The sequence below is a fragment of the Orycteropus afer genome, unplaced genomic scaffold, assembly GCF_000298275.1.
Source record: "Orycteropus afer afer isolate SDZICR_OR568_19922 unplaced genomic scaffold, OryAfe1.0 scaffold00039, whole genome shotgun sequence".
NCBI lineage: Eukaryota > Metazoa > Chordata > Mammalia > Tubulidentata > Orycteropodidae > Orycteropus > Orycteropus afer.
In genome coordinates this window covers 12676118-12694138 of record NW_006921626.1, presented here as the reverse complement: position 1 = coordinate 12694138, position 18021 = coordinate 12676118, and the positions used below count along the sequence as shown (strand labels likewise).

The following is an 18021-nucleotide window of genomic DNA, read 5'->3' as shown; positions in this document are numbered from 1 at the left end:
ATAGCAAAAAACATGCAGTGAGAATACACGTTTGAACAATGTAGTTACCACGTTTAACCTAATTGACCTACAACATGTACATAGTTTTCAAATGGATATGTCACATATTTCAAAATCATAAAGCAAGTATCCCTAAATTTAAAAGGATTAAAGTCATAGAGTATGTTCTGACCATGGTAGAATTAATCTGGCAACCAGTAACAAAAAGATAACTAGAGAAGACCACGTAGTTACGTGCCGTCGAGTGGGACCCAACTCATAGTGACCCCTCGTTGGGTTTTCCAGGCAGTATCACTACGGGAGTAGATTGCCCAACCTTCCTTCCGAGGAGTGGCTGGTGGGTTTGAACCGCCAGCCTTCTGGTTAGTAGTCAAGTGCCTTAGGGACTACACTACCAGAGGTTTAGAAATTAAGAATTAACTTTCAGCTAACCCATAGGTGAAAGAAGAAATCACAATAATATTAAAAAAAAATATGTTGAGTTGTATTCTGGTTACCTAATGCCACTCTGACAAGAATTTACCACAGATGGGATGGCCTTAACAAACAGGAGTTTATTCTCTTACAATTTGGAGACTTTAAGTCCGAGTTCAAAGGGCCAGGCTCTAGGGGCTGGGTGAAAGCCCCTCGACCTTGGGCTTCAGCTCTGCCTCTAGCTCCAGGTCCACTGAAGCTAGAAGCATCTCTTCACTCAGGCAGCTACTGGATGCTGAGGCTACCAAGCCCATGGTCGACAAATAAAATGGCACAGTCCCGATGTTACCAAACCACAGAGCAGACCATTAATTTAAGTCCATTATTAAGACTCAAGGTCAGCAGAGCATGGCAGGCTGTTGAACAATGACACGACTACATGCAGGGTCCAAGTGTGCCATAAGCTAGAGACCATTCCCAAAGGTGCTGCTTATATGCAGGAAGCAGATCATGTACTCAGCTCCTACTCATCTGTTTGTGGTAGATCCCACCATGGAGTTGATTGCCAGTCTTTTCATGGGGAATAACTACCACCAGCTACCCAGCCAGTCAACCAGGCCCAGCCAAGTTGACACACAAACAAGTTGAATGATGGAGAATATACTATCTATCAAAATTAATGCAGTGCAACTAAAAAACTTGTGCTTAAAGTGACATGTGTAGAGGCTAAAATTTTAGTTTATATTAGAAAAGAATAATTCTTGATTTTTCAGCCAAAATATTCATCTCAAAAAATTAAATAATAGACAATAAAATATAAGGAAAGCAGTAATAAAGATAAGAGCAGAAATTAATACAATAGAAAGCAAGCATACTAAGGAGAAGATTGGTTCTTTGAAAAAAAAAAAAAAAAAACTCTGGGAGGAACTCTCGAGATAAAAGAGAAAAGGTATGCATGACCAGTATCAAGAAGAAGGTCATGGCACCACAGATCCAATGGTTGTTAAAGAGATTAAGAGAATATTTCAATCAACTTTATGCCAGTAATCTTGAAAATTTAAATGAAACATAAAAATTCCTAGGAAAATACAACTTGCTAAAACTGATGAGAAGAAATAATAAGTAGAAGAAATCTGAGTAATATTATCATTATTATTAAAGAAATTAAATCCATAATTTAAAATTTTGCAAAGAAGGACACTCTTGCTTGGCTCAGATAGCTTCCATAGTGTTTGCACTTCCATAGTGTTTCCTATCAAACTTTTAATGAAGAAATAACACCAATATCACATAAAATTTCCCAGAGAATATAAACAGAGGATTAGTTTCCAATTCATTTTATGAGTCCAGCAAAAGTTTGATAACAGAAATCTGGCATAAATACAATAGAAAGGAAATTACAGATTACTATCACTCATGAACATGTAAAAATTTTAAAACCAAATAATAAATCCAAACCAAACCCACTGCCATTGAGTTGATTCTGACTCATAGTGACCCTGTAGGACAGGGTAGAACTGCCCAGAGAGTCTCCAAGGCTGTAAATTTTTATAGAACCAGATTGCCTCATTTTTCTCCTGTGGAGCTGCTGGTGGGTTCAAACCACCAACCTTTTGATTAGCAGCTGAACTTTTTAACAACTGCTCCGCCAAATCTCCTTAAACCAAATAGTAACAAATGACAATCCAAGGATATATAAAAGTCTATAATAGATGAACACAAAGGTTGTTTATCATAGGTTAATGCATGATTGGTTTAAAAAATTAGAGAAATCTTATAATATAATTCACCACATTTAAGGAGAAAAGCCAGTCAGTCATATCAATAGATACTGAAGTATTTGAGAAAAGCCAGTATCCAGTCATGATAAAAAACCTTTGGCTATCAAGGAATAAAATGTTACTTCCCTAATCTGATATATGGTGTCTATAAACATACTACACAAAATCTAACCAGGGATGTAAAAGACTTGTACAAAGAAAACTGTAAAATGTTACTGTAAGAAACCAGAAGAAACTTCATAAATGGAAATACATACTATGCTCATGGATAGGAAGACTAATGAAAATGTCATTACTTCCCAAAGCAATCTATAGATTAATGCAACCCAATCCATATTCCAACAGCGTTCCTTAATGAGTTGGGAAAATGAACTACCAGCTTTATATGGAAAGGAAAGAGGCCGCAAATAAGTTAAGCATTATGAAGAAGAAGAACAAATTAGGAGACCTCATACTACAGCATCACAGAATATACGGTAGTTTAAAACATCCCAGTACTGGTACAATGACAGACACTGAGACCAATGAAATAGAATTGAGAACCCAGATATAAATCTCTCCATCAATGGACAGCTGATCTTCTACAAAGGGCCAAAGTCCATTAAATGGGGAAGAGATAGTCTCTTAAAAAATGGTGCTAACAAAATTGGATTTCTGTTGAAAAATGAAGCAGGACCCATACTTCATACCATACACAAAAACTAACTCAAAGTGGATAAACATAAAATCTAAAGCTATAAACATCATGGAAGAAAAAATAAGGACAACACTAGAGGCCCTAATATATGGCATAAATAGAATACCAAACATAACAAAAAATGCACAAACATCAGAACCTGAACTAGATAAATGGGACCTCCTAAAAATTAAACACTTATGCTCATCAAACAACTTCACCAAAAAGAGTGAAAAGAGAACCTACAGGATGGGAATAATTTCTTTGCAACAACATATGCAGCAAAATTTGTAGAAAACTCCAACACTTCAACAACAAAAAGATAATCCAGTTTAAAAATGAGGAAAAGACATGAACAGCCACTTCACTGAAGATGACATTCATGTGGCCAACAAATAATGGAAAAATGCTTACAGTCATTAGCTATCAGGTGAAAATCCAAACAACAATGAGATAACATCCCACCATGGCAATAATAGAAATGATTAACAAAAATAGAAAACAACAAAGGCTGATGAGGGTATAGAGAGAGATAGGAGCTCTCATACACTGCTGGTGGGATTGCAAAATGGTACGACCACTGTGGAAAATGTATGGCGCTTCCTTAAAAATTTAAAAGTAGAAATACCATATGGTCCAGCAATCCTGCTACTAGGTATATCCTAGAGGAATAAGAACCATGACATGAATAGATATAGGCATGCCCATGTTCATCTTGTAATGTTATTCACAGTAGCAAAAAGAAGGAAACAACTTAAAGTGTCCATCATCAGATGAATGGATAAACCAACTGTGGTACAGACACACAATGAGCCATAAGCAACACAAGAAGAATAGTTAATCTGTGGAACATCTCATAACATGAATGAACCTTGGGGACATTATGCTGAGTGAAGTTAGTCACAAAAGGACAAATACTGTATGACATCAGTACTATAAAAAGTAAAGAAAGATTTACACACATAAAGAAATAATCTTTGATGGTTACCAGAGATGAGAGGGAAAGTAACTAAGTAAAGAGTAGACATGTGTTAACTTGGGTGAAGAGAATGGCAATATACAGAAAGGGAGACATGTGCATAACCTGACCAAAGCAAAGGAAGATACTGGGAGGTACACAGGAGTACAAGGCAACACTGGTAAATACTGTTACATACACAATCCTGTAATAACAGTGATAACAAACAATTTACAAGCAGAAACATAGGTAGATATGCAAGATGAACAGGTATGGGATGATGTATGGAAGTACATGCACAAGTATCTAAGTGCAGGTTTGGCAGAGGATATTTCTGCATATGTATTTGTATGTGCTACAAATATATCCATGGATATTGTAGAGCATACAGAGGGCAGTTATGAAAATTTCCTAGCCATAACCAAACACCTTGAAGGACTGAGTCACTGACCTTGGGGGCCTCAGAACCATAGTCTCGGGGAACATCGAAGTCAACTGACATAATACAGTCCACAAAGACTACTTTGGTGAGTAGAGATTGGGGTCTTAAAAGCTTGTGAGTGGCCATCTAAGTTATAGCTATTGGTCTCTCCCCATCTGAAGCAGAGAACAGTGAAGAAAATCAAAGACATGGAAACATTTAGTCCAAAGGATTCATGAACCATGCAAACCATAGCCTCCACTGCTCTGAGACCAGAAGAACCAGATGGTGCCTTGCCTGCACTACTGACTGTTCTGTTTGGGATAATAATAGAAGGTCCTGGACAGAGTAGCAGAATGCATAGAGCAAAATTCAGAACATAAAAAACAGTCTTGCTTGTCTGATAGAGACTAGCAAAATCCCAAGACTATGGCTCTTAGATACCTTTCAAACTCACCCTTGAAGAACACTTTTGAGACAAACAATAGGCCTATAAAGACAGTAACACCTGTAGGGGACTTACTCCCCAGAATAATCAGCGATATGAGAACAAAAGGGCAGCATTTGCCAAAAAATCAAAGTTTAGAAGGCAGGAGGCACAGAAAAGAAGAATAAATGGTAAGGGAAAGAGTAAGAAGTATGCTGTTACATTGAGGAGATTGCAACTAATGTCGCAAAACATAAACTGCATAAATTATTGAGTTCAAAACTGATGTGCTCAGTAAATATTCACCTAAACCACAATAAAAAGTTTTTTTATTAATTATTTTTTATTAATTAATTATTTTTATTAATTAATTAAAGTTTATTTTTATTAATGTTATTACACATAACATTATATTTAATTGTGAAATTAAGGGCACTTTCCCTCTAAGATGAGGAAAGAAACAAAGAATCTAGTGTCAGTACCTTTCTTTTTTCTTAAGCATTGTATTGCAGTGCTCTGGTAGCGTAGTGCTTAAGGCACTTGACTGCTAACCAGAAGTCTGGCGGTTCAAACCCACCAGCCACTCCTTGGAAGGAAGGTTGGGCAATCTACTTCCTTAGTGATACTGTCTGGGAAACTCAAGGAGGGGTCTCTATGAGTCAGGTATGACTCGATGGCACATAACAACAATATTGCAATTTTTAACCAGTGTAATACAGTAATAAAAAGAAGTAAAAAAATCCTTTTCCAAGGATTGGAAAGAAGGGTAGAGCTGTCATTAGAAGCTGACATGTTAGTATATTTAGGGAAATAAAGTCATGAAGATAAGTTGTTAGAACTGATAAATTAGTTTAACAGAATTTCTGGATACATGGCCATTTTACAAAAATCAGTATTTTATATATGACCATGAAAGCTAATACGTAAAGTTTTTAAAATACTATCTATAATAACAACAAAAAATTATTAAATACATAAGCATAAATCTAATGAAAAGTGTTGAAGACATATATACAGAAAGCTATCAAATATTTAAAAAGATCTACACAGGACATCCAGTAAGCTGGCAGAATAGACAGACAAGCTCCACAGACCCTTCTGAACAAAAAAAAGAGAAACCAGTTGACACAGATACAGAAGATAATCCTGGAGCCCTGTGCTTTAAAAGGAAGGATACAGAAGTGGATTAAATACCAACTAATCGAAGAACCTGAATAAACAGGTGAATAAGAAGTCAAATGGTACTGCAGACTGTCAGCTATGCTGACATCATGGTCAGTTTGAATATTTGCAAGTGGTATTAAACCAGGGCAGTAACCTGAAAATCAGCCCTACTCACCAAGGGCTGCATAGACAACTGCACTGGTGTACTGGTGCTAGAAAGGAAAACAGCAAAGGAGGAGACGAACTGAGCTGTGGACTTTTGGCTGTCCTGAGGGTGCAGCCATTTTGAAAATTTGCAAGTGGCATGGCCATTTTGGATATGTAAAGTGGCAGCATTCTGATCCCAGTGACCTAAGAATAGTCTCTGCTTGCCAAGGACAGCATGGGCAACCACACTGGAGGCTGATGACTGGAAAGGTACGACATTCCCTTTGTTACTTTTACACACTACACCATGTTGTTGAACGGAGATATGGCTGTTCCCTACCTCCGCCCGCCTTCTGAACCAGCAAGAATTCTGTCCCAGTCTGTGGGCTCTGACAGAGCCTGGGTGCCCTGCCCCCTCCCCCAGATTAGTTTTTGTTTGTTTTTAAATTATTATTTTTTTCTCCCTTTTAATTTTTATTCTTTCTTTTTGCCTTCCCAGGTTCTAGTTTTTGATTATTTTTCTCTTCCCTTTTCTTGATCCCCATCTGTTTTCTTTCTTTTGGTTCTTTCCATTCCTTGTTTTTCTCTTTGTACTTTTCTCATTTTTTTCTTTATTACTGTTTTGCTCTTTTCTTTTTTTGCCCACTCCCCAGATACTGTAGTTTTTTTCTTTCCCTATTCATATTTTTATTGCCTTTTTAAGGTATTTCTTTAAATATTTTTTCACATTATCACCTGCCTTTCTTTCTTATTTGCAGTTTTTCCTGTGTGTTTATGCAGTGTGTGTTGTCTTTTTGTTTTCACTTTTTTGGTGCTTTTTTTTTTCTTTTCTTTTTAATTGTTGCATTTGTATAACTGAGTGTGAGATAGCAACCGTGCCCATAGAACCCAACCATACCCACACCTCCTGCAGCCTCACCTACTGAGTGAGGGCCACTACTTGTTTTTGCACCAACTGGCCAACAATAGACAACAGCCAATACAAGCCTGACCCACCCTTAACTACTTTCACAAACAGCTGACAGAGATCTGTACACCTACTCTCATTCTCTGTCATGCCCACCAGGAGACAGGTAGTGAATGCCTAAGTGCTGCCAACTAGGGAATAGAGGAACACAGTACCCTGTTTACTCAGATATATCAAAACAAGAAAAAAAAATCTTGGATAAAATTACACAAACATACGATCACCAGTTAAATATAAATATAATGATGTCACAATGTTTTGGAGACAACAGAGCATCACAGTCCACACAAATAAGCAAGATAAAGTAGTAGAAACAAGGGACCAGGATACAGACCCAAAACACATCCCTGGGGAAGATGCAGCATTGGAACTCCTTAATAAGGAATTCAAAAGAATTATGTTTAGATACCTTCATTGGAGTGAGAGAGAGGTCAGAGAAAATAGTTGAAGATTTGTTTGGAAGGGAGTTATATCAACAAATCCCAAACAGGATAGACCCCCAAAGGATATCACCAAGACATATCATCATCATATTCATCAAAACCAAAGACAAAGAATCCTGAAGGCAGTGTGGGAAAAACAAAAAGTTACCTACAAAGGGTAACCAATAAAACTGAGCTCTTATTTCTTGGTAGAAATCATGAAGGCGAGAAGGCAATGGGATAGTAGTATATAGAAAACCCTGAAAGAAAAATATTTCCATCCAAGAATTATATACCCAGCAAAATTGTCCCTGAGATATTGATGGTGAAATTAGGACATTTCCAGATAAGCAGAAATTAAAGGAATTTTTCAAAATCAGACCAACCTTAACAAGACATGCTAAAGGGAGTCCTTTAGACCAACAGCAACCTATGATTAATACACATGATGACATAACCGAAAAACCAACCCAGCTGTGCAAGTATCCAAAGTAAAATAAGCTTACAAGACTGTAAACAAGAAACCAGAGACATCAATGAGTAAATGAGGAGAACTGCACACCAAACAGAGGCAGTAAGTAGTGTAGTTACAAAACTTTTAAATGGTGAGGAAGTTAAGACAACTGTGAAATAGAACAGGTGTTTTAAACTTGGGAAGATAATTATAAATCATGGGGTAGCCTTGAAGAAAAATAATAAACCTTTGCATCAAAAGGAAAAAAAGGACAAGCACAAATATTTAGCAAATACTAAAATAATAGCAATGAAGGAAATGATAATACAATTCATAAACAAATGAATTAAACATAGGAAATTATGTGGAACAAAGAAATCAGCAACACCACAAAAAAACACATAAAATGACAGCAACAAATTCATACTTGTCAACAATTAGACTGAATGTCAATGGATTAAATGCACCACTCAAGAGACAGAGAGTTGCAGACTGGATAAGAAAACGTAACCCATCAATATACTGTCTATAAGAGACACACTTTAGAGACAAAGACAAGGAAAAAGATCAAGCAAATGGCAATAAAAAAAGAGTAGGGGTGGAAATATTAATTTCTGATAAAATTGACTTTAAGACAATAACTACCCACAAGAGATAGGGAAGGACATTATATAATAATTAAAGATCAATTGGAGAAGAGACATAATCATAATAAATATCTGTGCACCCAATGAAAGAGCCCCAAAATACATAAATCAGACTTTAACAGAATTGTAAAGGCAAATAGATGACTCCACAGTCATAGTAGGAGACTTTAATATACCACTTTCAGTGAAAGATAGAACAACTGGAAAGAAGCTCAACATAGATGCAGAAGAACAAAACAGTAGAATCCACCAGCTTGACCTTATAGACATCTACAGAGCACTTCACCCAACAAAATACTGAAATGCTGTAAAGCATCTTCTAAGATCACAATGCTACAAAGTTAGAAATTAACAATAGGAAGGAAAACAGAAAAAGAACAAACATATACAGGAAACTGTATAACACCCTCCTTAAAAACATGAGGGTAATAAAAGAAACAAAAAATGAAGCTAAAAAATCATGTAATCAAATGAGAACAAAAACACAACATAGTAAGGTCTTTGGGACACAGCAAAAACAGTGACCAGAAGCAGATTTATAGCAATAAATTGTTGTTGTTGTTGTTATGTGCCATCGAGTCGGCCCCGACTCATAGTGATAAATACACACCTCAAAAAAGAAGAAAGAACCAAAATCAACACATTAACCCCAGCATTTCCAACAATTAGAAAAGATCAGCGACAAAAGCCTGCAGTGATCAGAAGATAGAAATAATAAAGATTCAAGCAGAAATAAATGAAACAGAAAATAAAGACAATAGAAAAAAAATTAATAAGACCAAAAATTGTTTTTTGTAAAGATTAATAAAATTGATAAACCACTGGCAAATTTAATAAAGGAAAAGAGGGAGAGAATACAAGTAACACAAATAAGAAATAAATTGGGTGACGTCACCAAACAAGTAACAGAAATAAAATGGATATTATCAGGATACTATGAAGTACTGTACTCCAACAAATTTGAAAATCTAGAAGAAATAGATTTCTTGAAAAATACTACTTACCTAAACTAACACAGAGTGATACGGATAATGTGAACAGACCCATAACAATAGAAGAAATTTAACAGATCATGAAAAAAAAGTCCTGGCCCAGACGGTTTCACTGGAGAATTCTACCAAAAGTTCAGCGAAGAACAAACACTAATCCTACTCAAACTATTCCAGAACACAGAAATGGATGGAATCTTCCCAAATTCATTTTATGAAGCAAGCATAACTTTGATACCAAAACCCGGCAAAGACATCCCTAAAAAGGAAACCTACAGAACAATATCCTTCAGGAATATAGATGTAAAAATCTTCAACAAAACCTTAGCCAATAAATTCCAACAACATATCAAAACAATAATGCACCATGGCCAAGTGGGATTCATATCAGGTATACAAAGGTGGTTCAAATTAGGAAAACAATGAACGTAATCCATCACATAAGTAAAATAAAGGAAAAGATCTACATGATCACATCAGTTGATGCAGAAAAAACATTTGATAAAACCCAATACCCATTCTTGATTTAAAACAAAACAACAACAACAAAAAACTCTCAGAAAAATGGGAATAGAAGGGAAATTCCTTAACATAATAAAGGGCATATATACAAAACCAACAGCCAGCATTATTCTAAATGAAGAGAGACTGAAACCATTTCCCTTGTGAACAGGAACCAGACAAGGGTGCCCTCTATCACCACTTCTATTGAACATTGTATTGGAAGTCCTAACCAGGGCAATAAGGCAAGAAAGGGAAATCAAAGGCATCCAGATTGGTAAAGAAACTATCAATATTTGCTGGTGATATGATCCTATACATAGAAAACCCCAGAGACTCACAAACAATCTACTGGAACTAATTGAAAGATTCAGCAAAGTGGCAGGATACAAGATTAACATGGAAAAATCAGTTGGGTTCCTCTACACCAGCAAAGAGATTGCTGAAAAGGAAATAAGGAAATCAATACCATTTACAATACCTACCAAAAAAATAAAATACTTGGGAATAAATCCTTCCATGAGCACAAAAGACCTGTATAAAGAAAACTACAAAACATTAAGAAACTGTAAGAGAGCTACATAAATGGAAAAACATACCATGTTTGTGGATAGGATGATTGAACATTGTATAAATGTCAAGACCACCTAAAACAATCTGTACATTCCATGCAGTCCCAATCCCGATCCCATTAACATTCTTTAAGGATATGGAAAAACCAATCAACTAACTGTATATGGAAAGGAAAGAGACCTTGGATAAGCATAGTGCGATTGAAGAAGAAGAACAAAGTCTCACACTCCCAGATCTCAAAACCTGCTATACAACCCAAGTAGTCAAAACAGCTTGGTATTGGTACAGTGACAGACACACAGACTAGTGGAATAGAATTGAGAACCCAGAAATAGATCCATCGACTTATGGTGAGCTGATCTTTGATAGAGGGCTGAAATCCATTAAATGGGGGAGAGATAGTCTCTTTCACAAATGGTGCTGTCAAAACTGGATATCCATTTGCTGAAAAATGAAACATGATCCGTACCTCACACTATACACAAAACTTAACTCCAGATGGATCAAAGACTGAAATAACCAAAACCAAACTCCCTGCTGTTGAGTCAAATCCAACTCATAGCGACCCCTCCTTGGGTTTCCCAACTGGTATCTTTATAGAACTAGATTGCCCAGTCTTCCTTCCGAGAAGTGGCTGGTGGGTTTTAACTGCCAGCCTTCTAGTTAGCAGTCAAATGCCTTAGGCAAATATGAAACTCTAAAACTATAAAGTTCCTCAAGGGAAAAATAGGGACAAACTTAGGAGCCCTAATTTATGGCACAAATAGACTATCAACCATCACCCAAAATGCATAAACAGCAGAAGATAAACTAGATGATTGAGACCTCCTAAAAATTAAATTTTTATGTGCTTCAAAAGACTTCTCCAAAAGAATAAAAAGAGAACCTACGAAGTGGGGAAAAAATACTTGGCAATGATATACTTGACAGGGGACTTAGTGCTACAATTTATAGAAAACTCCAGCACCTCAACATCAAAAAGACAAACAGTCCAGTTAAAAAATAGGCAGACGATGTGAATAGACACTTTACCAAAGAAGATATTCTGGCAGCCACAAACACATGAAGAAATGTTTGTGATCATTAGACTTTAGAGAGATGCAAATCAAAACAACAATGAGATATCATCTCACCACAGCATTAATAGCAAAGTTCAACAAGACAATAAATAACAAATTCTGGTAAGGATGTGAATAGATGGGACTCTCACACACTGCTGGTGGGAATGTAAAATGACACAACCACTGTGGAAATCAGTATGGAAATTCCTGAAGATGTTGGAAAGAAACACCATTTGATAAGCAATCCTGATACTATGTATATATCCTAAAGAAGTAAGAGCCAGGATAGGAACAGAAAATGCATACCCGGCACTATTCACCACAGCAGAGATGGAACCAACCTAAAAAGTGCCTGTCAACAGAAGAATGGACAACCAAGCTGTGGTGCATACACACAATGGAATACTATGCAACACTGAAGAATAATGTAGACTCTGCAAAGCACTGCATAATGTGGATGAACTTGGAGGACATTATGCTCAGTGAAATGAGTCAATCACAGAAGGACAAATACTGTATTATTTCACTATTATAAAATATCAAAGAAATATTTATATATGGAAGGAAATTTTCTTTGTTGGGTACCATGGATGGGAGGGGAAGAGAGGAAACACTGCTAGATAGGTAGAGACAGGTATTAATTAGGGTAAAGGGAAGGGCAATATACCAAAAGTGAGTGATCACCTGGTGGCATTGAGGAAGAGGAAGACACAGAGAAGTACACAAGAGGTACAGACAACAAAGATGAACCCCTTCACGTATACAATACTGCGTTGTCAGTGATAACAAACATTAATCTGTGGGTAAACAGATAATGGATAGATGGGCTTAATGAACATGTAGGTCTAGGCAAATGGGAGTATACCCATGATTTGACTGCTAACCAGAAGGCTGGCAGTTCTAACCCACCAGCTACTCCCTGGAAGGAAGGTTTGGGCAATCTACTTCCGTAGTGATATCACCTTGGAAACCCAAGAGTTGCTATGAGTTGAAATCTACTCAACAGCAACGAGTTTTGTTTTGTTTTTTTTTTAATATAAACTTGGCAGATGATATTTCTACATATGTATTTGTATATGCTGTAAGAATGTCCAAATATAATAGAGGTAACAAGGGGTAAAGTTATAATAACTTCTTGGCCACAGCCAGCCACTTTGAGGGAGCAAGTAGTTGGACCTGTGGACTTGGGGCCATCATTGCATGGGACATCAAGCTCACCTGGCGTTGTTCTCCATCCTACTCTGGTGAGTAGCAACTGGGGTCTTAAAAGCTTGCAAGTGGCTATCTAGATGCAACATGGGTCTCTCCTCGTCCAGAGCAAAGAAGAGTGATGAAAACCAAAGACTCATGGAAACAGTTAGTCCAAGAGACTAGTAGACCATGTGATCCTCAACCTTTATTACCATGAGAGCAGAAGAACTAGATGGTGCCTGGCTACCACTTTCAGCCACTCAGAGAGATCACTGCAGGAGATCCTGGATTGAGTGGGAGAACATGGTGGAACAAAACTCAAAATCAGAAAAAAAGAGCAGGTTTACTAGTCTGATAGAGCCTCATGAGACCCCTGAGACTATGGCCCCTAGTTACCCTTCAGGTCTGGAACCGAACTCAGTCCTTTGGTTTCCAGCCAAACAATGGACTGGCATATAGGGTGAACATTTATATCAGGTAGATAAACTCCTTAGAATAGTCAATCATGTGAGATCAGAAGGGCAGTGATTGCACAGGTAGATAGCTCAGGGGGCAGGAATGCAAAGGAATGAAGGCCACAGGGAAGAGGTAACTACAGGGAGGAAGTGGGACAAGAGCTCTTGCATTGTGGGGAATTTCAGTCAGTGCCATGAAACAAAATGTGTATGAACTGCTGTATAGAAAATGAATGTGCTCTGTAAACTCTCACCCAAATCACAATAATAATTAAAAAGTTAATTAAAAAGATCTAAATAAATGGTGGCATATGATATTCATCAGCAACCTCATGATATCAGCTCTCCCTGAATTGATCTGTTACTTCAGTGAAACCTCAATCTAAATCTAAACAATTTTTTTGGAGATAATTAAGAAGCTGAATATATAATTGTAGCTACACACAAAGAACAGAGAATAGCCAACGAAATAATGAAGAATATCAGAGTCGGAGACATGCTTTAGTGGTGTGATGCAGTGAATTACTTAATATGGCTCTTGTAGTCCTCGTCTTTGTGGCTTCTACCAGATGACTGGGTGGAATGTAGGTTTGTTGTTCTTCACCAGTGGGATTTGCATAGCTTGCTAATAATGTAAATAATATACATATGCAGTGAATTTTTTAAACATGGCCCTTCTAGCCATCCTCATCCATTTTGTGATGTGTTGTAAATCATATTCTCTATGCCTGTTTAGGGTGGGATGTATCTTGAGTCCTACCTTGCTGGAGGGTGTGACTCAAATTATCACCCTTAGTTTCCTTGTTGGTATATATGTGAATGTTTTGGGAAAGTTCTCTCTCTTGCTCTGGTCCTGTGTTTGAGTCATCATCTCTTCACCCCTGGACTTGAGATAGCAGACCATCATCTGACCTGCCTAGTTGGGTTTGCCTGCCCTTGCAACCACATCAGTGGGGAGAATTCTCCAGACCAGTCCACAGACTTGGGATTTGCCAGCCTCCCAGCACTACCAGCACATGAACCGTTTCCCTGGTAGTTTGTGAGTTCTGTGATACGTTACAGTGAAACACAGAACCCCAAGGCAGGAGGGTGATTACTGAGGGGAGGAGCCGTTCATGTTAGAGATGATGGATTGGCACAGCAGTTTGGAAAAGTTGGACCTTTGGGACATCTTTAACCTCTGCCTCATAGGGACCAGCCTTGTGCTGATACTTCTAAAAGAAATTATTTGAGCAACATAACACCCTTCTGGGGGTGGGATCATGCAGATAAGGGGTATACAACCCCAACATGGGGATTGTTTGGTTTTGCCATTTTGCTAGTTTTAAAATGAGCCATTCCAGAGGTGGAAAGGGGGATCTCGCTGCCATCAAGAGGGAAAGGCTGGGAATGCAGCCTATCCTTTGACTCTAGATCCCTGCGCTGGAGACAGCAGAGGGAGATGGTGGTAACAGAGGGAGCAGAACCAAGAGACCCGCACGAGACAGAATCGTGGACTTCTTGGCCTGTGGAGCAAGAAAGCTGAGTGCCTTCAGGCGGGAGTCTGGTTGGCACAGTAGAATGCCTCCTGGGTACCTATTCAGCAAACCTAAAAGAGCTTTCAAACACTGGCTGTAGTGGGACAGGGGCAGAGGCCAGACAGAACCATGCGTGCAGCATGATTGAGAAGAAGCTGTCCTAACTGAGGAATTGTATTCTGAGTTGTTTCTGAACATGAGTTGTAGCCTGTTACTGCCTTAATAAACCCCATAATTGTGACTATTGTCTGTGAGTTCTGTGTGGCCATTGCAACAAATTATTGAACCCAGCATTGAAGTAAGAGAGTGCTGTGGGAAAGGACAGCTCATGTCAGAGTTGGTAGAAAAGTTGGAGAGTGGTGTCATGTCTGACTTCTGCCCCAAAGAATCAATCAGCCTTGGTCTGATGCGCTGATGGTGATTTCCTCTCCCCTCATGATGTTAAAGGAGATCGAAAGACTTTATTGCCCTCATGCCCTTTTTGCAAGTGGCTATCAAGACTTGGTGTAAAGCCACTATAGTTACCACACTGTGGTATTGGCTCAAAGATAGGCATGTTGAACAGTAAAAGAAAATAGAGTCTATTTGAAGTCGATTTGGGAAAAAAAGATAAATTCACAGCACAGTTAATAGATGGTTCTGGGTAAATTGGATAGCCATATTGGGGTTGTGGGTTGAACCCTAACTTACAGCATAGGCAAAAATCAATTCTAGTTGGATTAGAGATACAAATATGAAAGGTAAAACAATAAAGCTTCTATGAGGTAATAAATGATAATATTTTCAAGACCTTGGGATTGAGAAATATTTCTTTAACACAGAGTGTTAAAAGCACTAACTGCAAATGAAAAGATTGCTAATTTGGGTTGAATAAAAGTTAAAAAACTTCAATTCATCAAAAGACTGTAAAGAGAATGAAAAGGCAAGCCACATCTCAGCACAGAAAATTATATGGAGAAAGAAATCAGCACCATGAAACAAAATAACAGCAACAAATTCACACTTGTTGATAATTACGTACTGACAAGGGACTTATCTCTAAAATTTGTAGAAAACTCCAACACCTCAACAACAAAAAGATAAACAATCCAATTAAAAAATGGGCAGAATGGACACTTCACCAAAGAGGGATATTCAGGCCAGCAAACACATGAAAAAATGCTCATGATCATTAGCCATCAGAGAGATGCATATCAAAATGACGAGATACCATCTTGCCCTAGCACTAATGGCAAAGTTCAGTAAGACAGACAGTAACAAATGCTGGCAAGGATGTGGAGAGATTGAGACTCTTCTGCACTACTGGTGGGACTGTCAAATGATACAACTGTGGAAAACAGTATGGTGATTCCTTAAAAAGCTGGAATTACAAATACCATATGACCCAGCAATCCTATTACTAGGTATATATCCTAAAGAAGTGAGAGCTAGGACAGGAACAGATGCATGCACAACTGTGTTCATCACAGCACTATTTACAATAGCAAAAAGATGGAAACAACCTATGTAACCATCAACAGAAGAATGGATAACCAAACTATGGTATGTACACACAGTGGAATACTCTGTAACACTAAAGAATAATGTAGAATTGGCAAAACACCAAATAACATGGATGAACTTGGAGGGCATTATGCTGAGTGAAATAAGTCAATCACAGAAGGACAAATATAATATTAATGTATTATTGTAAAAAGTCAAGGAAAGGTTTATGTGTGGAAGGAAACTTTCTTTGTTGGTTATCAGGGGTGGGAGGGGAGGGAAGGGAACACTGCAAAAAAAAGAAAACATTGACCCATGTCACTTTAGTTTTGTGTATTTCACTGTACATAAATTATATTTCAATAAAATACATTAAAAATTAAACAAAAGAGGCAAGGCACAGAATGGCAGAAGATATTTGTAACACATGTAACCAACAGTGGGATTATATCTAGAATATTTACAGGAATCTAAGGAGCTCTGGTAGCGTAGTGGCTAAGGCACTTGACTGATAACCAGAAGGCTGGCGGTTCAAACCCACCAGCCACTCTTCGGAAGGGAGATTGGGCAGTCTACTTCTGCCTCAGAAACCCAAGGAGGGGTCGCTATGAGTCAGGTCTGAGTCCATGGCACATAACAACAACAACAGGGATGAATGAGGAAAATAATGTACAATAAATAAATAGACCAGAGATTTAATTTAAACAGACACTCACAAAAAATAGTAAGACATATGAAAAGGTACTAAATTCATTAGTAATCAGGGAATTACAAAATAAAACAGTGTAGTATTTATACCTACCAAAATTGCTAAAGTAAAGACTGACAGTACCCATTGCATGGTAAATGGAGTAATGGTATATATACTACTTTGGAAATGTAAATTGATATAACCAGTTTGGAAAGCTATTTAATGTTATCTACTGCTATGGCAGTTCCATTCCTGGGTATATTCCCAACAAAAATGTGTACTTGTATATACCAGAAGATCTGTAGTAGAATGTTTATAGCATCACAATTTATAATAGCCCTAAATTAGAAACAACCTAAATGTTCATTATTAGGAGAATGGGTCAGTAAACATGGTTGATACAATGGAATTGGATTCCTTGGGTGATGTGAACAGTTATGTGCTGAGTTACCAACCAAAAAGTTGGTGGGTTGAGTCCCCCTAGAGGCATTTCAGCAGAAAGGCCTGATGGTCTGCTCCGGAAAGATCACAGCCATTGAAAACTATGGAACACAGTTCTACTCTGAAACACATGGGTTACTTTGAGTTAGAACCAACTAAGTGCAACTGATTTTTGATTTGGTGTACAGTGGAATACCATAGTGAAATGGAAATGAACAAACCACAGCTACATGCAGTAAAGGGATGACTTTCATAAACATAATTTTGAGGGAAAGAGAGCAGACACTTAATGCATATTGTGTAACTCCGTTTTATTAAAATATAGCCTGGGAAAAACTAACGATTTATGAGAGGGGCTTGTAGTATTAATATTCTGCTTGTTAATCAGAATATTTATTGGGTATATGGGAACGTTTGTTCACTGAGATACACAATTATATTTTAGGCACTTTATTGTATTTGTAATATTTCAACAAATGTTAACATATATTTAATAAGGGATAAAGATTTTCTTTTGTTCTGCTGATACACTGTTTAAGGTTGGACCTTTGTGATCATCAGACAGGTTAGCTTTTGTCACCTTTCTGCAGAATGATTTTATCCTGGATAATTGTTCTAGCATATTTGCCAAGATTTGTCAGA

At 37.5% G+C, this 18021-nt stretch overlaps 1 protein-coding gene across 1 annotated transcript in view; it reads left to right on the top strand.

Moving 5' to 3' along the window:
• Positions 1 to 18021, top strand: part of ENAH (ENAH actin regulator) — a 156290-nt gene that overhangs the window by 63598 nt on the left and 74671 nt on the right. The window lies entirely within an intron of this gene.